Raw genomic sequence first — 23,801 nt, forward strand, 5'->3', positions numbered from 1 at the left:
GAGTGGTCAGGCATTGGAAGGGGTTGCCCAGGGAAGTGGTGGCATCACCATCCCTGGGGGTGTTCAAGGAAAGGTTGTACCTGGTACATAGGGACATGGTTTAGTGGGTGGTATTGGTAGTAGGGTGATGGTTGGACCAGATGATCTTGAATGTCTTTTACAACCTTAATGATTCTATGATTCTAAACTCATATTTATTTTTTTTTAGAATATTCAGGTTCTTTCAAGAAAAGATTTATGGCTTGTCTATATTATCATCGGGGGTTAGCGGTTACAGACATGAATGAACTGTGTGTGGAGATGCAGGATTTCTGCCAAACAGGTGCTTTATGAAATCTTTGTTTGCATCAAGTAGGGCTAGATGCTTGTTTGTTTGTTTATTTATTTATTCAGATAGCTCTAGTCCTGCGTATCCAGCCATAGAGACTATTTTCTCAACTTTCTCAAGCCTATATCCACCCAGACCTCGCTTCCTGGGATGCTGGGATTCAGTCATGTATCTCTACCTCCAGGGTCTTTTTGGCACTAGATTTGTTTTATAGGAATACACACACACACAAATATATATATTATAAATATAAATACTGCTAAAAGGAAATAGTGTGGATGTATAAATCTGGTTTCTCTTCTGTGGTCAAAATGAAAACTACCTCACACCTGGCCAACAAAGATGAATCCAGCCATCCTGATCAACAGTGTTTTTTTGTTTGGTTGCTTTCTTTGATGGTACGTGGGCAGGATACTTGTGAGGTGATGCACAGACCTCATTAAACTCTCATTTAATGCTTGTCACTGGAATAACTATATCTGTTTTTGTCTTCAGGATTTTCATTCTCTTTAATCTCAGTCTTTTTATTCACTCATACTTCCAAGACCCAAGTGACACAAATAAGTAAACAAACTTCTTCACTCCTTGAGTAAGGTAACAAATGACAGTCAAACCCACTTGTTTTCATTTCATGGAAATCATGCCAGCTGAAATAAGATTTTCACCGCAGAGCACTTAAACAAGTTCTAAGAACAAATTTATTGATGAAAGTCTTATCCTGGTGGTTATAAAATCTTTAAAGGACCTCTAGGTATCTGCAAACTTACTTTAAGCCTTCTTTGGTATCTTATCATGGGATTTTTCATACATTTCAATCCTGAAAATTTGATGTCTCTCAGTATGCTTCTGCAGACCTAATTATCAATCGTCTCCAGATGCCACCAAGTTGGGTGGGAGTGATGAGGGTAGGAAGGTTCAGCAGAGGGATCTGGATAGGCCATGTCCAGTTGTGTATGGCCTTCAACAAGGGCAAGTGTTGAGTCCAGTACCTAGGTCATAACAACCCCATGTAGTGGTATAGGCTTTGGGCAGAGTGGCTGGAAAGTTGCCTGGCAGAAGAGAAGCTGGGGATGCTGGTCAGTAGCTGGCTGAACATGAGCTGGTAGCGTGACCAGGAAGGCCATGGCATCTTGGCTTGTATCAGAAATAGTGTGGCCAACAGGTCTAGGGAAATGATTGTCCCCCTGTACTCAGCCCTGGTGAGACCACACCTCCAGTCCAGTGTTCAGTTTGGGGTCCCTCACTACGAGAAGGACATTGAGGTGCTGGAGCATGTTCAGAGAAGAGTAATGAAGCTGGTGAAGGGACTAGAAAACTGGCGTTATTTAGTCTGGAGAAAAGGAGGCTGAGGGGAGACCTCATTGCTGTCTACAGCAAACTGAAAGGAAGGTGTGGGGAGCTGGGGGTTAACCTCTTCTCACAGGTGACAAGTGATAGGATGTGAGGGAATGGCCTCAGTTGGCAAGAACACACTTAGCTTGGATATCAGGAAGAATTTCTCAATGGGAAGGATGGTTAGGTATTATAACAGGCTGCCCTTTTGTGGTTTGCCTGTTTGTGGGATGTGGTTTAGTGGTGAACTTGGTGTAAGTAGACAGTTGGATTTGATGATCTTAAGGGTCTTTTCCAACCTAAATGATTCCATGATTTGCCTCTTTGATCTTTGCTTTCCCTTCTCAGATTCCTTCTGTAATATTTGTGACAATTCTTTATTAGTCATTACCAGAGTAAGATTTCTGCAAAATCAAAGAAACAAAATTTACAATATTCATCTTACAGAGAAGAAGAAAAAAGTATTTTCAAACTTGTTTGAGTGTCTTGTAGATGACTATGAAAACACTGGGGTGGTGTTTAAGATGGGGTAAATGAGAGATGATGGGGTGCAGGGTCTGATGTTGCTCCATTGCAATTGGTGAGCAACATCCCAGAGCTAATGTACAACCAGATCCAGGGGGTAGCCCAGAGAGCAAACAGTTCACATTTTCTGCCCTGTCCTCAATTCTACTCGTTTGTTTTTTTTTATAATTTTTACTGAACTTCAACTTGGAATGTGGATCTTTCTTTAAATGGACACTGTCTTTAAATTAGATCATAACATCCATTAATAGTATGAAGTCAGAATAATTTTAATACATCACTTTATCCTCCTACTTTTTGTTTTGGATAGGCCAGTTGGATGTCGATCTTTATGAACTCTACCTGCTCTACCTTAGTCAAGTTTGTTCCTGTTTTGTCCTTTTGCCTGAAGACTTCTGATGTTTAGAATTAACTTTGTTCTCAGTTGTTTTCCATTCTGTGTTGGGCTTTACACCTAATTAGAGGTAATTGTTTCCTTGTTCCTACAGCATCAGCCAAGCAAGCAGATCTTGGCTGCATCCCTCCACTATATGCGGGGCTCCATTCCAGGAAAAGTATAGCAAAGACTGGTCATTTAGTATTTATCTCTATTTCTTTCATTGTTCTGAACCTCTAACAAACGTGCCTTAAATGTGTTGAACATACTTCACTAAGCTGTGAAAATCATGGAAATCAGTGTTTTGGAGTGATAGCGTGAATGCTATAGTGTCACAACGGTTTTCACTCTAGATTGTTTTAACAATGCTTTAACACTTTTTTAGCCACACTTTAGGCTTGTGTTTAGGCTTGTATTGGGTTCTCACTTGTTTTTGTTTTTTCATAATTTTACTGATTTTGCTGCCACTTTTTTTTTTTTTTTTTTTTTTTTTTTTTTAATTTAGAGGTCTGGGAGTAAATTCTAATCCAGGACTCAGACAAGATATCTGAACTGGGTTCAATTTGTGTCTAATAATAAAATGCAAATTCCCATTAATTAAGTTTGTAATTGTGGAATAGGAAAGAGAACGATTTATAAGGCAGTGGTAGGAGGAGAACTTTAAGTAGCAGTGCATGGCGAATGAGATGCACAACTTCCATTATCAATAGGAGCTGCATGTCTAATCCACCAGGCTCAGTGCTGGAGAAAATGTACCCTGGGATGTCAGGTGTTAAGGGGAAGAATGGGCCTCTCACGTTCTTTGCGCTTACAAGCCGGCTGTAACCTTTTGACTCGCTCTCTCTTTCTCTTCTCGAGTTTTGTTTCCTGAAAGGAAAAGGGGGTGGGGGAAGGTAGGGGAAGGAGGTTTAAAGAGTGGAAGATCTGTTTCAAAGTGCTGTAGTGCATTTGCAAGCTTTTTCTTTTTCTTTTCCTTTTTTTTTTTTGGGGGGGGGGGGGAATAGTTTTGTTTTCTTTTAAGAAAGAAGTTGCTTTTCAGGTAAAGTATTTAGGCTTAAGATATAAGAATCAGTAGGTAACACTATTGACGCTGTAATCTTTACACATTATGCTGTGAGTGTTTTGCACATAGCTTTTTTTACCTTTCTAACTAAAATGATTATAGTTTCATTTAAAAGCATAATAGGTGAGGAGAGCTGGTACTATGAATTAATGTGACTTTTATATTCATTAGGTACTATGCAGAAAAACAGCCCCCCTAATAACATGAAATCCCTTTCATTCTCAAAGGATCCCCTAATGTGGTGTGGTCATATATTCTATCCATTGCACAAAAAGAATTGGTCACATTGAACTTGGGTGTACTTCAGACCTGAGGATGTGCATACGCAAAGGAAAAGCTTGTGTAATACTCGCACATTTCATCTACTTGCTGTCTCTGAGTTACTAAGTGTGGAAAATATCCCGGTGCATGTACCCTAGGTGAGTGTTTACTTATTAGAATAAAAAAAATGCATGGCAAACACAGGAAAAAATTAATGGTGTCTAATTAAGGTAGGTCTACAAACTTCATGATTTCATGAGAAGAAAGAACAGAATGTAGAAAAATATGCTAAAAGGTACGTTGTCCTTTCTTGAAATAGAGTCTGTGCTGATCCCTTACTAGAATGTAAAAATGGCAACACTAATAAGGTGGTGCTTACTTTCTTTAGTTAAAGAAAGTCTTGCTCATAGGAGAATGTCCTGAGAACCCTAAAAGAATTCTATATATTTCTGTCTACCATCTTGGGTTTGAGAGCCATGTGCCTCTTCTAGCTTTGCATCCTTACTCGTTCATGATTATTTTGAAATGGCTCATATTGCCTTTGCTTGGCTGTAATGTGGCAGCAATGGAGTAGAGCCAATGGAGGGGTAATTTTACAGCCAGCAATCAGGAAAAGGAAGAGCCCTCAGCCAGGGGACTCAACAGTGCCAGGAGGAGCCATTATTCTATTATTATTTCCAGTGTGGAGGCATTGTTTTAAGTTACATTAAAAACATCCTTTAAATGTCATCGTTATTTGAGTTGTAAATTTTCCATATCAACCTTTCCAAAAGAAAGGTGTGTGAATTTGTTACATATATCCAAGTGGAGTGCTTGAGATGTATCTCGCTTTACAAATTATATGTTAAAGGGGAACCTCAAATTTAAGGTAATTCTTCTGATTTAGAAAGCCTGGAAGATCACAGAGATTGGGCAACCATGGCAGGAGTTCTCTGTTTCTTAACAGTTGCTGGGAACAACTCTCTGAACAGCCTGTCTCCTGGCAGGCACTGCCTTACCACCTTTTCTACTATTAAGGACTTCAATCCCTTGTGATTTAAGTGCTCAACTCTATACGTTTTGCAGGAACCTATAATTTAGATGGCTAAAGGAGAATGAAGTCTATATCGTTATTCGTGTGCGTGGGTTTGCATTTGTCTTCTGGAGATCGTGTGTTTGTTGAAACCCATAATGGATTTAAATGGTGATTTGGAGAATTTGATATAGATAGCTTGCTTGTTTTCAGTTACTCAGAAGTCCTAGGACATTAAATATTTTATACTTAATACTTTAATTTCACTAGGTAGAGCATGTGTTGTGAACTAACATTGAAAGGATCCGTATATTGAATATTATCACCACTTTTTTATGGATAGTCTTTGAGGAGGTAAAGGCCTTGCATCTGTGAGGCAAGTGGCATTTGGCATAAACACAAAAAGGTGAAGCAATGTGCCTGAATTCATTAGGGCAGTCTTAGACACAAGGGGGAACAGAACCCAAATATCCTAAAACCCTGTCCCAGTGCCTTAATCCTGGGCCCATTTTTTTCATTCAAAATTTAAGTTTCCATGATTATTATTTCTACTGCCAGGGCTTTCCAGGGATTTAAACATGACCTAATTTATTAAATGCTGTCTTATGTGCAAGACAGAAGCAAAATCCTTACCCCAGGGCACTTACTCAGTGGCCCTGATCCTGCAATCTGATCTCTGGAATGAACGTCTGAACTAACACAAGCCATGCTGCACGGTCAGAGAGCTCGACGGGGGCTTTAATGGAGAAGAGACATGTAGAATGCAGGTTGCCTACAACATCCTCAGTGATTTTCAATGCACTACTGTTACTTTCCTGTTTTATTATGTGTTTCCCTGCATTCTCTCTGAGCTTTTGAGCAGTTCTTGCTCAGTTACCTTAAGCACAGAGAAGTTTGGTCTGGACTGTTGTTTTTTTTTTCCAGCTATCTATAAGCCTTGATCTGTGGCACTACTTAAAGACGCTTTGCGATGCACCTTGAGATTAAAGTGCATCGGCCCTGCCGTGCATTGATCTTGTCTGGCCCAGAAAGGGGTTGTCATAGATCTGCTTTTGAAATCAGGACTCCCTTATGGGTTTTTCCAAGGCATCATCCATGTCATTGGGTTGGCAGGATATGAAGCTGAGGGTCTTTTTGAAGTTTTCCTTCGCACCAAGGGGTGTATGCTTGTCATGTGGGAATCATGCTAAGTTACACCCTCTTCTCCCTGTGTGTTCAACGCGGGATAACTTGATGCAGTATTTAAGTATTCCAGGTCTTTTAAGAAAGTCTATTGTTCGATTTGTTATATTGGACTCCTAAAACGGAGAGTGGAATCTGAACGCGCGCAACTCATTTCTTGGAGGAGACTGAAATGCACAGGCTGAACTTCATGAATTAATTAAATAGTCCTACAAACATCCATCCCCTTGCAGCTACAGACAATAGTCTTATTTTAGGAAGCACGATCCTGTACTTCATCAAGCATCACTCATGCCACTATTATTTAGTTTTTGCATAATTGTAAAGCAAATACCACTTTTAAAGATTGCTAAAGTATCTCACATTTCAGTCTCTCTCTCTCTCTCTCTCTCTCTCCCTTTTTTTTTTTTTTTTTTTTTTTTAAGTAAAAAAAAGTTAGTTTCCTGCATCAAATGATTTGTTGCTGGAAAAGCAAAGTAACATTTCTTTACTCAAAGCTCTTCTTCCTGCAAAACTGTGGTACATGGAAAATATTTTCCAGCTTTCGGAGTTTATTTGATTTTGAACACTTTTGGTTATGTAAGTTTTAATAAGTAGCTTTGGTGTACCCCTAAAGGCACACCCCACACACTTATGTTGTGTGACCTAGGGTCACAAGTAATGGCTGCAAGCTAATTGATTGAGAAAGGCTTGTCTGACTGGGCCCCTTTGAGTCCTCCCTTTACATTCCTAAATTTCTGTAAAGGAGGCACTGGCAGCTTTGCCTAGTGAGAGGAGGGGTTGGGGGAAAGGGAGGAAGTTTCTCCGTTTCTGATTATGCGCAGAGTTTCCTTGTACTGAGCTTATGTTCTCCACCCACTACTTAGTAAGAACTCCTTAACAACTTAAAGCTTTATCCCTGTGAGTACCAGAAAAGTGATTTGAGTATTTATTGAGCAGGGAGAACAAACTGCTTGCTCCAGGCAGGGAGACAGCTTATGGAAATGATATTAGACCTTCAGCAAAGTGCACAGCTGCATCATACAGAAGCTGAGACTCAAACTGACAGGCAAATAAGCCAGATCAAGGAAGGGGCCTCTGTGTGGCAGCTCTGAGCTACCAAGTGTTGGACAACTAGGCAAAAAGTGCAGTGGAACAGGGCAGAAAATAGCACACTAACTTCAGGCAACTGTTGCTTTTTCATGGTGAGTCCAGATTTGAAATGTTGTTTGAAATGTAGCTGCTGTTGTTGTTTCTAAAAACCCTTCCGTTTTACCACAGCTATCCTTTTGCGAAGCTCATTGTGTTACAGATTATTTGTCCGGATGTGCACTTCAATTCTGAACGGTGCAGAAGTGTACAGGGATGGTCCTTTCCTTGCTGCTTGCGCGCTGTTTTTCTTTTGCTTGCTTCAGGAGACAGGTCCAGTTCTTAAAAGCACACGGCGTGGCTTCCGATTTGCAAAGAAATAGTTTTGCAGCTAGCCCTTGGTGTGCAGCTGCACATAGGTGAATAAGTGACCATGATTTCTGTGCACAGTTTTCTGCTGCAGCTTGAGCTTTGTGGCACCTCTCCATTGCTCCTTATTTCGCTGCCTTATCTTGAGAATGTATGGCACGGTCACTATGAAAAGAGCTTTGTGTTTGAATTCCTGGTGAGTCGAAGGGTCAGGGCCTATGAGTTATCTGCCTGCCAGCAAGACTCATTGCTGTGTCCCTGTATTTTTCAAGCTAAAATAGAAAAAACATGTGTCCTCATCCCTTTTATATAAACGTATTTTGAATTCAGGTTTTACATGCTGTTCATGTGTGCTTTGTTCTTTTGACAAACTTGGGTTTTGAGGGGAAGCCAGTTTTATTCTGTCCATATTTATTCTATTTACTCAAGCTTTCTTGCAGCTTTTTTGCATTCCTTTGTTGTGATGCACATAAATTTTTCTTAAAACAACAGTCAGTGATTCTGATTTCTGCTAAGAAGAGACAAAGGATTTTATACATATTTCTAAACATACCAGGGAGCTATCTAAATTTTAGGTAAGTTGCAAAATTGTACAGAAGATAAGACTTTTGTAACTTTTGCCTCTCTTAAGGAGGGAAACAGAATACTTCTGGGTAAGTTCTTGAACAGATTGTGTTAGATGTACTAGTCATCTAGTGTAATGGTAGTAAATCTGATCTGAGCTATAATGTTATTTCAGTCACTGGCTTCATCTGAAAAAGCTGCTTTATTAATAGAGCAACAGAATTAAACATTACACATTGACAGTAATGTTAGAAATATGTTTGCAAAAACTGTTGAGTGGATGAATTTAGAGCAATAAATCATCAGGGCATGTCAAAGTTACTCTATATGTGATGTTTTAAGATGCCTGTGATTTAGAGGAGAAATGAATCTAACTGTTTTTTCCTCCAACAGATGTGTGTTTCTGTACAGAATGATCTCTGTTGTATCTTTCTTCAAATAAATAGTTTTCTTTTCAAAAAGTTAATTATCTAAGTCAGAAGGTGCAAGAAAAGTCTCAGAATTATGTAGCCTTTATTTGGAGCTAAAGGCAAAATGATCATTTGGTAGGATAGTTCTACTACGCAACGTAATGAGTTGGTCAGATGAAGCCTCCACAGATGGAGCTACTTGTTTCTTGACCTGTCTTTCTAAGTTTGTTTGCTCATCTGAAGAAAACAATTAGAAGGATGCCCTTTTAATATCTGTGTGTATATATATATATACACATATATATGGTGCTTCAGAACTGGGTTGATCTGATGCTGCAGTCCCTTTGAAGTGCAGAAGTTCACGTTGTTCATCTATTGTGCTCATTTGCCAGTCTGAGCTCTTGAATTTGCCCATGAATTTTGGAAAAAAGGTGTGTGTGGGGGGGGGGGGGGGGGGGGGGGGAGAGAAAAGGAGGGAAAATTGTTTCAAAGAAATGCTAACCAATACAGGGTGGAAGGTGATGATGCAATGTAAGATGATCTAAATAGACATCGTGCTTCTTGTTTTCTTTTTGTGAATTGGATTCCTATCTATTTTGATTTGGGCTAAACCTTAGGCTTTCTACAAGAAAATCCTGGCTGTGTCCTTAGTGCAATTAAGAATATGCTTTTCTTTTAAGAGTTTCAGGGTCTACTTTACAGGAAAGAAATGTGTCCTCTGATGTGGCGTAAATATATGACACCTGCTGAAGTGCTCTGTACACCCTGAAAACCTGACAGTAGAAGAAACTTTGAGGAGCCATTCTCCTTCCGACTTTGGTAGCCTGGAGCACTGGGAAGCTGGTGGCCTCTTGGTGGTGGCAAGGGGCTGGGAGCACAGGGATGGTGGGCACACACCACCGCCACCTCCCGGGGGGCACGCGGGCAGGGGACCTGCCCTCCCTGTGCTGCCGTGTTTCCATTGGTGAAATGAGGCACCGGTGCTGTTGTGAAACCTGATTAGAGGATTATGAAACATTTCTTCATGCTCTGATGACTGGCCTGATGAAGGGGAAAGGGCTTAATGAGGTGGAGAAGATTTTACTGATGATTTTCTATTTATATTTATCATTAAAAGAAGAATATCAGCTCCCAATGGCTGTGTTTTACAACTCATGGAAACCCCAACACTAATGATAGGAGTGATGGTTAACATTAGTATTCTTACTGGCCATATAAGATGCACTTTTGATAGAAGACTGACAGAAAATATTGTGGTTGTCAGGAAGTTTAAACATGACTAATATACCTCTAAATACTACTATTTTTGTTTTGAGAACACGAAAGAATCATTAGTTCAAACTAAACTAATTATATATATATTTTTTTTGTTTTGTTTTGTTTTTTACATTCTCTCTGACACCGGTTAGAGAAAAAAGCAGTTTTGAAAATATTAAACACTATTGTTTTATACCTTTCATTTCTTTGAAAGGTTTTTATTTAACATCTTTAATCTTCAGTCAAGGAGGAACTCAATTTGTTTTGTGAATTACACAGAGAAGGGACTTTGGAGGTTCACTTCTAGCTTTGTTCTGGTTTAGGAAAGTAATGCGTAGAAGAATGAAAAACTTTACGCGATGTGTTTGTCTCATTGACATCTGTACACTACAGAAACAGGTCTCCATGATGCCTATAGATGTCTTTACTGTCGCACAAGAAAAAGGATGGGAATTCAGGACTAGCAGTTGATTTTTCTGTCAAAGAGAGGAACTAGTTTGTGGTGTCAGGACAAGGTGATGTCTATACTGAGAGGGAGAGGAAAATTGACAGGAACCAGGAGGACTGTAGCAATCATGGTGTCAGTAAATCGCACTATTGGTAAGACAAAAAAAAAAAAAAAAAAGCCCACACACCTATGTTATAACCTAGCAATTTTGAAAGAGTTTTTTTTTTTTTTTTCTTAAGTGTCTTGAAAAATAATTTATTTCATCTCAGCTATAACTCTCAGTCACATTTTAAAGTTCTTTTGTGACTACAATTACTTGGGTCTTAAACTTCTTTGATCTTCAAGCTTTATGGATCCGGGAACCACAGATCTGTTTAAAAAATAAAGATAAATAAGTGGAGAATTGCCAGCATTGGATTTTGGAGTTCAGTAGAGTTGAGGGAGCAAGAAAGCATGTTTCAGGGGAAACAGAAGATGTATATATGCTGTCTGTGAAACACAGAGAAAGAAAGCAGAGACCCAATCTTTGGAATAAGCAAATTGACCTTTAGCTCAGTTTTACTCCAACATATTCAAAGTGTCAGTAGAAGTCTGTCCCCAGTGGTGGTGATGAAGATGAAAGAAGAACAAATAAAGGGAGAGAGATGTGGCTCCTGAAGTAACTTAAGTGATTATAATATGTGAGTAAAAACAAATGGACACAAAGAACAGATAGAAGTAATTGGAAATTGAGGGTAGGATCAGTGATAAGGGAGGTAGGACCTTACGGAGGAAAATGGGGGAGATCTGAAAGTAGAAGAAATACAGCACGAGAGAGGAAACCCACCCTATCTAGAATGGTATGTCAGTCACTGATATGAGCCCGTGCCTTGGGAATTGTCAACTGACATGCAGTCATCTGGCTTCAGAAGGCAAAATGCAAAATACTGATGAAAAAAAGAGTAGGAAAAACAAAGACAAAAATGCCATCTTTCTCCTGGTTTGTTCAGGACCATTTGCACTTCTGGCATTCAGTTTCATGCTTGAAGTAACAAAATCACCCCCCCGCAAAAGTCTGTTCCTTCCGGTCACAGCATTTCAGAGAGGGCATGTGGGAGGGAGGGAACCTCTCTTTTCCACCTGACATCCCCTTATATTTACTTTTCTCTGTCTAGCAGTGAAGGTAGAGGTGAGGACTGATGGTTGCCTCTGTTGCAGCAAATTGTAGTTTTGAGTGCAGGTTAAGTTTCTTTTTTCAGCTGCAGTAGGATTCCTGTAACTTTTTAAAAGTTCTTGAAAAGCCCTTTTGAAGGTCTTTTGGCAAATCTAACTCTTGGTCGTACGAAAGTTGAGAGCAATTTACAACATGAAACATGAGACGGTAGAAAACAGAAAATTAGTGGAATGACAAATAAGATAAGTGGCAGTGGATTTTCTTTACTTCTCTTCATCCCACGTCATCCCATTTTTTTTCCATTACCCTTTTTTTTTTTTTTTTCCATCACCCAGGGCGTTGCCCAAGAGTATGCTAAAGATCCTATTGTGTGAGGGATTGGATGGGGCCATATATTAAAACCTGTAATACATCAGTTTGAAATGGTATTCACAATTATTTTTAATGTATGTGTGTGGCACTTGTAATGGTTTAAGATTTCCCAATATTCTACTGGTAATGATACCCATGCTTGACGACCAAGGTCACTAGTGCTATCTCCAGTTACTGAAATGCCTGCATCACCTGTAGAGAAATATTCAGTGATTCAAACAATAACTAGACAAATTTTCCAATTCCAGTGTTGCCTTTCGTGCCCAGAGATGATATTTTAGTGTCAATTATTTAATCCCAGCTTATTTAGCAGTACAATGAAGTAGGTATGAAATACAACTTCAAGTGCAAAAAGCACCTTCTTCTCCTTTAAACTGTTTTTATTATGGGAAAACTAGTGAAAATACCTTCAAATAGCTACCTGTTCTAAGGCAAGCTTGACTTCGCTGCAATGACGCATGCTGTACTTATGGAGTGTGGCTCACTGGCCTCTCAAACTATGTACTCTGGTTTTGGTGTATATTTTCTAAGATACTCATGATTCTGACTTGGTTGCCACTGAGTGGTTGCTATTTCAACCCGCATATAATAAACTCCTGAAATAAAAATCTGTGGCCTTAGCAGGGGAGAGTGACATCAAAAGAGTAAATGGGAAAAATGCAGGAGAAAGTGATCAGCAAGCAACTTAAAACATAAAAATGTGGCACAGCAGAGTGAGAGAAGCAGTCTGTGCTGACAATATCTTTCTTTCTAACAAGTGGAACTCAAACTATGTTCCCCATATGGAGGCCCCATGAAACTCATTCTTTCAAGCTCTAGCTGGAAATTCAGGAGGAAAGGAGAATTTCCAGAAGTACCAAGTGTAGGCCTAACTATCCTCCTGCTGAAGTCAATGAGAGTTGCATTAGAATAAAGCAAAAACTGTACCATCTGATGCTAAATAAAACTCAGGACTCTCCAAATTCTTTCCCAGTGTATTTTTTTTTCCTATTCATTTACAAGTTTCTGGAATAAGCAAGAAATTTGGCAGGATCTGGAAATATAATCCTCTTTTAGGTTACATCAAACTGTTTCCTTTGTATCTCTTTATCATTTTTTGGAATGTATTTTTTGGCCTGATTTTTTTTGTTTTGTAGTCACAAACCGCAGGTGATTATTTTTCTTTTTTTTGTTTAAGGAAATATCTTAAGACTATTTTAAGCAGCAGAAGTGGGAATAAATTATACTTTTCCTGTGAAAACTGAAGTAAACGAAAAAAATACAACAAAAGGCTTTGAACAACAATTTGTGGAACAATTTGATCAACGGGTAGTTTGTAGACTTTTATTTTTTTTTTCAAAGGGCTTAAGATTTAACAAAAAATCTAAATGGTTTTATACTGGAGATGTTAAATTATAGCTATTATGTGCCTTTTGGCAGTTAAGCGTTAGGGTATGCACTTCTACTGTTGTCCTTGCTCTGAGGATCATATGGCAAACTGAGCATTGCACATGCATAGCACTGAGGGTCCGGTCCTTTGAGAGCCCAGTGTTGAAAGAGCTTGGCCTGTGCACGTTTAGCTGGGTGCTGAGAAGTGAAAGCACTAAAAGTAATGTTACCATCTTGGAGCATCTGACGTGGAGAAGGAATGAACCCCCTCTTCATCTTCCCAGTTCTTCAAGTCTTATCAATACCCAATTTTGATGTGGATTATTCATTTTAATGCTGTTCTTGGCGCTGTTGGCTCTGTCCCCTAAAATGGTTTTGATTTCATATTGAATCAGAAGTTGAGAAAGAGGGAATACCACTTGGAAGTGTTTGGAGTGAGTAGGGCTTGTGTAAGTTTTATATGGATGTTGCTATATATATTGCTATATATATGTATATAATTAGTAATACAAGGAGATAACCTATTTTTTCACAAAGCTTTCCTAGACTTGAATTTGAATGGCAGCAGGCTGTATTAACTCAAAATTTACATTTTTTTTTTCTTTTTTTTTTTTCTCTCTCTTGCTTAATCTTGTACCGCTTATACATCAGTGTGATAATTCAACAGCTTCTCTCCCGATGTTATCACCAGGCAGCTGTGACTAGCTGGTACATGCAACTCAGCTACCTGGTCAGGTGGCTGCTCTCAGGCAGGACAGGCAGCAGTAGTAGTAACCTCCTCCTGGCTTACCTCTAAGCTTCTTTCTTCTGCTCGTACAGTTATGTTCAACAATCTGTTATTCTTGTTATAGAATCACGTCAGATTATGCAGTGTTTCAATATTGTTTGATTTTTGGCATGTCAGCGGGTCTTGGGGAATATAGCTTTTGAACTGTTTTTTAAAGTAGATATTTAGAAAATTCCATAGAAAACCACTAAGCCACACTTTAACTATTCTTATTAATATTACGTACCAGGGAACAGTGGGATTGTAACACAATATCTTGACTTTATTTAGTCTATTACACTTTTTATATTATTAAGGCTTCAGTCATATTACATTTTTTTAATATCATGCCTAATTTAATGTATTAATCCATAACACTTTTGCCTAAGCTTTGGCCAAAGCTGCTCCCTCAAAAAGTATCTCTTTCTGAAGAAAAAATAAATTAAATAAATGAATATATATATATATATTTTATATATATATATATATATATATATGATGAGCAAAAGCAATAGTTGATTATCTATAGGCAAAGACATTTTTTCGGAAAAAGTGGATTTAACTAAACTTACCTGATTATGCTCTATTTTATAATTATATATAAAATCAGATGGTGTTATTACTATAAACAGAATTTCTTTGTGCCCGGTCTTTTCAGCTATAAATTGCAATTAGTCAAGCATTTTATACACGGTTTGATATTTTGACTGCAAAGAACCCTTTCATTGTTGAGTGGACTCCCAAAGGAGAAACATGACAACAGTTTTTTTTCAGTTAGCCAAAACAGAAACATCAAAAACTTTAGATGGAAATTTGACCCTTGTACTTGAATTGACCAGTATGTGGAAAGTATATGTAGTTGCTTATCAGCCTTTTTTTTTTTTTTTCCCCCTTGTGTGGGGGAAGTTGTTCTTAAGACAGTCCAGTCCTGAACTGTTGGAAAGACCTTCCAACTTCAGACATCAGTTTGGTTGAATGCCTTGATTTCAGTTTAAGTATTTGAAAATGTAGCCCTTACTCAAGAGTTAAGAAACATAAATGCGGTGAACAAAGGCATTGACGTTGTCACCATCTCTGTCATTCTGCGCTTACTCTGAGTTTACTGCTGCATTAAGAAATTCTAAAAGTTTAAGCCTGCATTGGGATATAGAAATCTGAAGGTGTTTTCTAATTTCTTTGTAGCCTTGGGCAAATCACTTTAAACATGTAATTTCTTACTGCTAAAAGTCATTTGAATTTTCAATATTTTTTTAACATAAAGTAATATGTTCCTTTAAAGTAATATGTTCCTTTATATCTTTATATGAATTTGATTGTATGTAGGTTTGTGTTTTTTTTTTCTTGTATATATATATATATTTAAATCTGCAAGTCTAATTTTCTATTTTGTATGTGCAATTATTTACATCTGGTTGGATATATCTAAGTGTCTAAAACTCTGAAAGTGAGGCTCCTGTATTTTGAAGTGCTAAGTATAGTGCAGGTTGTACTTAGTGAGATGCTAGATTCCCACCATGTTGAAAATGAGGTCATTTGTCACAGTTTCTAAAAATGCATTTAAGAGCCTAATCTTAGGAAAAAAAAAAAAAAAAAAAGAACAACATAAAAACCCTTTGCCTAACAATTCAGACAGCTTGTGAACTTTCACATTTTCAACAGTATTATTCTTAAATATTTACTATTGCTCTTATTTTTTATGGAAGTGAGGCTTCTATGAAGGTTTGACTGTTCTTTACCTTTCTCTCCTCTGTGGGTTTTGAACCCTTTTGTCTCTCTCAGTTAAGTTAGAAATGTAGAATTTTCAATCGTGTTTTATAAAAATCTGTGGCTGTATGAAGGAAAGAAACCCAAATCAGTGCCAATTTTGAGGAAAAGGCAGGCAGAACATAGCTGTTATACATTCTGTTTGGCAGTGGCTCAGTGGCCAAACAAAATGTGTGTAGTCCCAGACTAGTCACAGCACAGTTTTCTCCTGCCAGGTGACGGTGTAATAGACAATGTGGAGAGATCTGGGTATTTGCAGTAAGAAGGAAGAATGTGGAGTTACAGAGCAAGGAGCTTAAAACTGTAGGAAAGCAGGTTTCATTCAATCTGCTGCTTACAGGGCAACTTGGGTTTGCTGCTGCAAAAGAATAAAGGACCAAATGCTAGATCCTAAAAGGATGTAAATAGCTTTCTATAGGCAAACAAGAACATCTTGTTTGCCATTTTTTTCTACTTACTGAGCATTTTATTCTGTATGGAAAAATTCATATTACTATTTCAGTCATCACATGCTTTACTGAATACATGAGATTCATACTAATCATACAAATTCATACATATGAGATGCCCAACTGCAATTAAGTTCTATATAAGCAATAAGATGTGGATGCTGAGATACTAAATAAGATAATAAAACTCAAGATAGAGGAAGCCTCCTTTTTCAAACTGGGAGTTTAGCCAGAACTTCATTCTTATCCTGGCTCTGTTGAAGTTATCATAAATGTGTTTAGGTGGGGATAAAAGCCTGATTTTAGAGCAGTTCAGTATTTTCTGTTTGTTTACATTTACAGTGGCTGTGCGTCCCACTTGCTTATTTCTATGGACCTTTCTGAAGATGTGAATGTTGATGCTTATCTATTCTTTTAATTTAACTAGTATATATAATACTCAGTGGAAATGAATCACTTTTACCTTTTATGATTTCATTGATTACGTGAATAGTTTTCTAAAATGTTGGATCTAAGGTAATTGTCCTTTTCCTAAAATCATTCTTTGATAAGAGAAAACACCAAATAATATTTGTTAGTATGCTTTGTTTTATAAACAGAATGATCATCAACCATCTCTAGTTTATTTATTAGAGAAAAATAGTAACCTGTGACATTTTGGGTATCAGATCTCTTTTATGAACTGTTTCAGAAGGGTACTAGTTCTAACATCCTCGTGGGTATTTTTCATGATAGGAACGTTACCAGTAGCAACAGGAAATCCTAATGATTCAGGTCACTCTGCAAACAGAAGTCCATTCAGCAATAAATTTTGGATGGAATTTGTAGTTGTATAAAATAAGTTATTAGTAATGAGGATGAACTGCGTACTTTGAAATGCTGAATAACACCACATACCTAATTTTTAAAGCAAATATAAGTGAAATGTTAAAATCCTATGATTCAGCAATAGTGCAGGATCATATGTGTGTTCAGTACAGTAAGTTTTCCCTGGACCTGTTTTTGTCCCAATAGCCCTCTGCTTTTTATTCATTTCAAGTGATCTTAATTGCAGCTGTGATCCTGAAGGTTAAGTACTTCATTTTTAACCAGCTGTGCTTCTAATGTGCTGTGTATTCTTTGTGATAGGGGTTATAAACCCGAAAGTTCATGGTTCTGTGTGAGAGGTTTGGTTTTGGCTAGGAACCCATTTTACAGAAGCATCATTGCCCATCAGTGACTGTGCAATGGACACCAACAAAAAGAAAAGAAAAAAGAGACAAAATGAAAACAATCTAAAACACTTCTGCTGATCATACTAAAGATACTTTAAATTCATGATAATCTGACAGAACAATAGTGTAAGAGCAAAAATGCAAAATTCTGTTTAGAAGATGGAAAATTAGACTTAATTCTTTTGCAGTGAAATTTAGCTGTGTGTTCATGTGTATTTCACTACACATAAGCACTTGCAAATGACGATACGTTTTCCTAATATGATGATATGGACTAAGACAAGCAGTCAGATTATGAAAAGCACTTGGTCCACTCTTTAATATACAAATAAATAATATATAACACGTTTTATAATTGCTGTGTATGGGAAGTGTTGTGTGTACACTGCTTACAAAACTGTTGTTGCATAGGTGTGAGATTGCCATTCAGCAATACATCTGCAGACTCCCCTGTGCTTCTGAACCTAACTGCCAGGAAGAAGCTTCTCTGGTATTTAGTGGCTCCTCTCCGATACCTGCTGGGCATACAAGTTCAGTGCTCAGGGCACCAGTCTTTTCCCCTCTTCAGTTAGAGGGGCAGTTCGAGTTTGAGGGAATGTCTCAGAGAACTCTTCCATTCTTACGGGTGGTAACTCAGAAAGTGAGGCTGCTCTGAAAGTGGTATATGAAGGTCTTTTTGTTGCTCCTTTCTGTGAATTTCCGAACACTCTTTTTAGTGGGTATTACCATGGGCTTCTCTGAAGAAAAAGATTCTTCAGTATGTGAAATAGCAAAGTATTGCTTCCAAGCAAGGCTTTTTGTCCCTTCAGGGCTCTCCCATTTCACGTCCATTCAGAAACCAGGAACCAGACCAGTAGAGTGCTTTTCCTTTTAGCAGCATGTTGTGATGTTAGAACTTCCTGCAAAATCATGTTTCATATGTTTTTTATACTTTAATCACATTTTTTAAAAGTGCTTCCAGATGCAAACGTATATTTGGTTAGTTTACTGCACACTCTTATATACTGATAAGCTGGTAAGGCCTTCATCCAACACCCTTTAAATCAACATGTGGCTTTCTGTTGACTTCCAAAAGCTCTGTTTTGAGCTGTTGGACTCTTATTGTTGGTATAGTCAGTGTATTCAGGCCACCAGTTTTCTCGGAGTTGTTAAGTAACAGTACAGTAGTTACAATAGTTACAGTAGCTAAGCAATCTGAAGGCTCCTATTGAAAGAGGAAATGCTTTTCCTTTTTCCTTCCTCCTCCATGAAACAGACGTCTCCTCATGCTTCAGTTAGCTCTTGTCAAAGGCAGGTGAAGCACCCATCCAAACAGAGAGGCTCGAGTACATGCAGAGGGCTTCCATATTTCTGTGCAGGAAATACTACTGCGTGCACAGCAAGATTAATTTACTCCAGACTTGAGAAACACTCACGCAAATGCACTGTAGGTGTTAATGCAGGAGGTAAAATGCTTATATTTTCCTTTTTTTCCCCTCTGATTGTGAAATTAATGCTTGCTCATGGAATACCTTCACTAGAGGCCCTGGTGCTTTCCCTCTAAGCCTTTCTCCCTGACGCAAGTGATGCCGCTAAGGGAAACAGGCCCCAGGAAAGGGATGTGATGAGTTCTGTGCATACATGCAATAAATGGCTGAAAGTGCATGTAAGATAGGTGAATCACATTTTGGTTTTGTGGAAGGCTCAGTCCCGGTTGTGGTTCACCCATTTTCCCTTTCTGAATAGGAACCATTGGCAAAAGCAATGACCAGCAGGTTAGCTACTGGTAAATCTGCTTCTGTAGGAATTGCAGCAAACAAATACGGAAAGGTGACAAAGAGAAGGCAGCTCTGTGTAGTGCCCCTTAAGTCTGGATTATGGGAGGTAGATGAAGGTGTTTATTTCTTTCCACAGGACCCCTCTTGAAAGTCTCCTGGTTCCGGGTTTCGGGGGTTCCCTAGGAAATCTGGTGTCCTAAATAAGAGGAAAGCTGTGGAATAGGTACCTGAGAGCCGTGGAATAATTTCCTGGAAGGACTGGAGGCTTTGAACAGACACAAGTTCTCAGCTCATAGGCAGGAAAAGCAAGAACTTGGAAGCTTGTCACAGAGCTAAAATCGCAGTATTTTGTAAAGGCTTAGGAAGTGAAAGCTAGGAAAATGAAACTTCACTTGATATATGTATTCATAGTCAACAATAAACTGGGAGAATCGGGAACAGATTGGTGGCAAAGTCTGTTCAGATCATGCCGTACAGGGACATTTGCTGGTAGCTTGAGGAAAATCTTCAACAAAAAGATTGTGTGAGAGATGCACAGAAATGTTCATCGTTTATCTGAATCGCTTCAAATGTGGTAAGGTAAACTCAATCTTGGCTTAGAGGCTGCATGATGCTGGAGTTTTACAAAAAGCAGATTTTATTTGGTTCACTCAGGATGCCTCAAATATTGATAAACTGGAAAGGACTGTGCCAGTACTTCTGTCATATGGTGACAGAGAAAAACATGTACAACAGAAACGTACTGTGCAATGAATCAAGTAACACAGTTTCAATTCAGATCACAGCCCTGCGGGTAGATTCTGTATAGAGTAGTTTTACCCTCTTAGAAGTGAGTCACTAAAATAGCTCTATAAAGACGAGAAATAACAGAAGCCTGGTAATTAAACATGCTGAACTAAAAAAAAAAAAATGGGAAAAATATTTATTGCAATAAGATTGAATCACTTAAAATCTTTTCAGTTAGTCTCACACTAGCCTTTGTGCACCACTGGCATTTAAATTAAAACCAGTACGTTTCCATAAATAGAGAGGTTGGTTTTAATGAAGGCAGATTTTTTTTTTTTTTAATTTTTTTATGAAAACAGTTTCCATTTGAAATAGCTGACAGCATCTATAAAGCAACTCCTTTGAACAGTATCCTGCTGGCATACTGTTGATGACAATAAAGCTAAATATAAGTACTGAAAGATATGTGGAAATGTGTGTGTGCATATATGCTTATATATATAAATGAGGATTGGAATTAATTGGAAAACTCAGTATATCTAATTCAAATACAGATGCAGTCCTTTGATCCCTTTCCCCCAGGTCCGACCAAACAGGTATATTTACAGTTCCTTGATAGTGTAGATGACAAATACAGCCCACTCTGCCATGTGTGTACAAGCCCCAGTCTGATAAGCATATAAATGCAAGACTGCTGCAGTATACACACTGGTGTGAAGATCTACAGACAACTGCTGAGAATGGACACCTGGGATGATGCGTAGTGCTAACATAGGCTGGAAATTATGGGGCAGAGATCCATAAAATTTTCACAAGAAGTGTTTTTTGTTTGTTTGTTTGTTTTTTAAACATTGCTGGTTTTTTGCAAGTATGTCTTGGTGTCATCATTTCACAATGCTTTCCTTTAAAAAAAAAAAAAAGACCACTACTACTTTTTATTATATAATTATTCATATAACTAAGCTTAGGATGGCTTTGATCTACTGAATTGCCCCTGCAGTGCCTGCTTTTCAAGTTCTACAACAAGCAAGTAAAGCTGGTTTGTTTACATGTACATTTAAATTGGATGCTGAGGCAATCTTCCATCAAAATACTTGTATTTAGGAAAGAACCATTGCTGGAAGAAACATTTTTTTAAGGTGTATTGTGGTAAAATAACAAAGACAGATGTGAACTGCAAGTCTGAATTACTGATGTGTCTACTTTTTTTAGTATGTGTTCAGAGAGGTGCCTCTGTTAGCGCTTTTCAGTCAGTTGTAGTTGCTGACAAAATCCATTAGAGGCTCTATTTTCAGATACTTTGTTTTTATTACTCTGCTTTCACTGTTGTACTTAAGAACATACAATAAGATATGTTTGTAAGGAACATGAATTTTATTCTTGTGTATGATTTCTTTGACAGAATCCATAGAGCAGCTACTATTTTATAAATGGGTTATGGTTATACAGAGAAAGCAAGTATTTACTGTTTCTCATCTTATATCGCTAAGCATGTTAATATCTACTATGCTTCTAAACTTGGGAGAAAAATATAACTTGGGACAAAGAAGTTTTTCTTACATTTTATTTTCATTACCTTTTAACCACAATAGTAATCCTTTTCTATATCTGAAATACTTCTTTTAAGTAATGTAATTTTTTGCAATTGATTTACTTGTTACAGCAAATGGTGACATATCCTTCTGCGTCAAAATTACCGCATGTGTACAGCGTATGGTATACATGTATGTGTGTATTTATATAGAAAAATCACCTTAAAAAGTCATTTAATTTCTCTGGTCCTTGCTAGCTGAAGGTAGCTGAATGCATGATAAATGGAACAAAAATGAGAGAGAAGAAAATGATAACTGGCAAATTAATAAATTGATAGACAACAGTGCAAATAGCTGTTGATGTTTGTAGTGTCTGGGATAACAGTGAAAGGGTTCAGTGCCTCTGATGCTTTGTACTGTTTTAACAATGCTTGTAACCATAAACTTGCCTTAAAACACCAATTAAACAGGGTTTATGACTGCTTTGTGTTACTGAAGTGATGCAAAAGATCAACACGTATCAATGAAAATAGTCTATTGTTTTTTCAAAACAAATCTGAGTAGCATCGGGAAGTCAGAGTGTCTTTTACTTAAAAAAGTTGCCTGCACGTTGATTAATCCTCTTGCTCCCTGTAAATTAATCCCAAAAGAAGTTATTGGAATGAAATAGCTGGTGACAGGCTGTTTAGCCCATAAGGTCTGTTTAAATCACCTGGTAGCTGGAACGGGTAGATGCTGGAGTCTCAGACCACTGTCCTAGCCAGAAAGAGCAATGGAGTGTAGCTGGGGAGGGCCTCAGGCTTGGAGCTCGCAAGGAAGGTAAGCCACAGCTGCAGGATACAAGTGTGCAGGACCTGACAGTAAAGATTTAGATGCAGAGAAAATCTGTAGCTGGGAAGAGATTTGTGAAGCTTTACCTTTGTGGTAGCTGATTCAATCTTGATCTAAAAGGGCCAAGGACAGAGAACCTGTCACCAAGTAACCCTTACCTGTGTCTCTGCTGCATCATATATTTTGTGTGAACTTGTCTGCTGGAGCTTGTTTGTAAAGTTGCCTGTTACTTGTAAGAGCCTCCTGTCAAAACTCTTTTAAATGGTTATCAAGTTGGACATCATTTTCATAGGGCAAATGGAGCTGCATTAAAGAGTTTATTCCAATTCTTTATTTCTGAGGCTCTTCAGAGTTTCTTGAATTCACAAGTTTCTTTTTTTTTTTTTTTTTTTTTTTTTTTTTTGTAGACTCCAGACACTGATACAGTTTTCCAGCACTAGATGCTTAAAAGCCAAGTATACAGTTAATCCATGCTCTCTAGTATTATTCCGGGTTCTTCCATGCAGGCCTCCAGGGATGCATTTTTTCCTTGGCCCTGACAGCACATCAGGAGCTCATGTTCAGCAGAGTCGTGTCCATTCGTACTGCCAACTCTTTTTAAGAATTGTTGCCCCCAGCAAAAACTTTCTCACTCTGCCAAGAGGACCCTACTATCTTGTTTAATTTATAGATACATAAATTGGCTTCCAGAATGAAGTGACTTGCCTAGAGGCTCACAGTGGCAGAACCTGGGAGGAACCACCAAACTCCTAAATATCATTCTGTGTCCTTGCCAATGGACTATTCGTTTACTTCCCCTGTACTTTATGTTCCATATGACTGAATATTTTCCCTGTTTCCCTGCATGGGCTGAAGCTGTACATGTGAACTCTTTTGGATTTGATCTGGTTCCATCTAATGAACAGAGTTTACTTTCGGGATTACAAGGTGATAATGCTATTTTTAATCATGTTTATTCTTATTATTACAACAAAATCTTATCTATAGGATTAATTACTTCCTGTAATCATGTGATGAATAAAATATTAATTCCCCAGTATGTTACAAAATGCCTCACATCTCATTTAACCCACGTTAAATTCAGGATTATATCTCTTTCATTGCCGCTGGGCCCTGTTCAGGGTGGTACTTCCACTGCTTCCTCTGGAGAGCTGATATCATGCTGGTTTGTAACATTCATTATCAGCCCAGCCCTTTTCCCAGGGATAACCTCTGGTTATGACCATTTCAAATGTTTCCGCTTTTAAGTGCAACAAGAAACAAGTTATTTCAAAGAAAAAAGGTGCTCGAATCTGAAACCCACTTCACGGGCTGAATGCAGAGCATGAAGAGGGAGCCCTCTTCTTCCCATAGTATATTAATGTTACCAGCATGCCACCCTTCACCAAGGGCAGAAGCTATCGTTTCCCTTCTGAGGCGGTAGAAGACCACTCTCTGTGCTGAGTAGAAAAGGAAGGCTAATTTTTAGGTATACTCTGCCTTTAAATGCTTCCACTTGAATGGAGCAGGCACTTCATTGGGAAAAGCAAGCAAAAAAAACCAAAACCAACAAAACTTGATTGCTTAGGATATCAAACTGTATATGAAAATAAATAAAAAATATGAAAATAAATAAAAGTTAATCCCACAGAAAGCTGAACCAACTTGAAGTTAGCAGTTGTTCTTAATTTTTTT

At 38.1% G+C, this 23,801-nt stretch overlaps 1 protein-coding gene across 13 annotated transcripts in view; it reads left to right on the forward strand.

The window, feature by feature from the left end:
- Positions 1-6,764: 6,764 nt before the first annotated feature.
- Positions 6,765-23,801, forward strand: part of LOC121079132 — a 242,263-nt gene continuing 225,226 nt past the window's right edge. For 5 of the 13 annotated variants that reach the window (XR_005824915.1, XR_005824909.1, XM_040576020.1 and 2 more), the window contains exon 1: positions 6,766-7,263. The gene's annotated coding sequence lies outside the window, so the exon portion shown is untranslated. Of the gene's footprint in view, positions 7,264-23,801 lie in introns of all 13 variants that reach the window. The other 8 variants (XR_005824895.1, XR_005824894.1, XR_005824907.1 and 5 more) reach the window with 5 other exon arrangements.

This window comes from Cygnus olor, chromosome 1 (genome assembly GCF_009769625.2).
Source record: "Cygnus olor isolate bCygOlo1 chromosome 1, bCygOlo1.pri.v2, whole genome shotgun sequence".
Lineage (NCBI taxonomy): Eukaryota > Metazoa > Chordata > Aves > Anseriformes > Anatidae > Cygnus > Cygnus olor.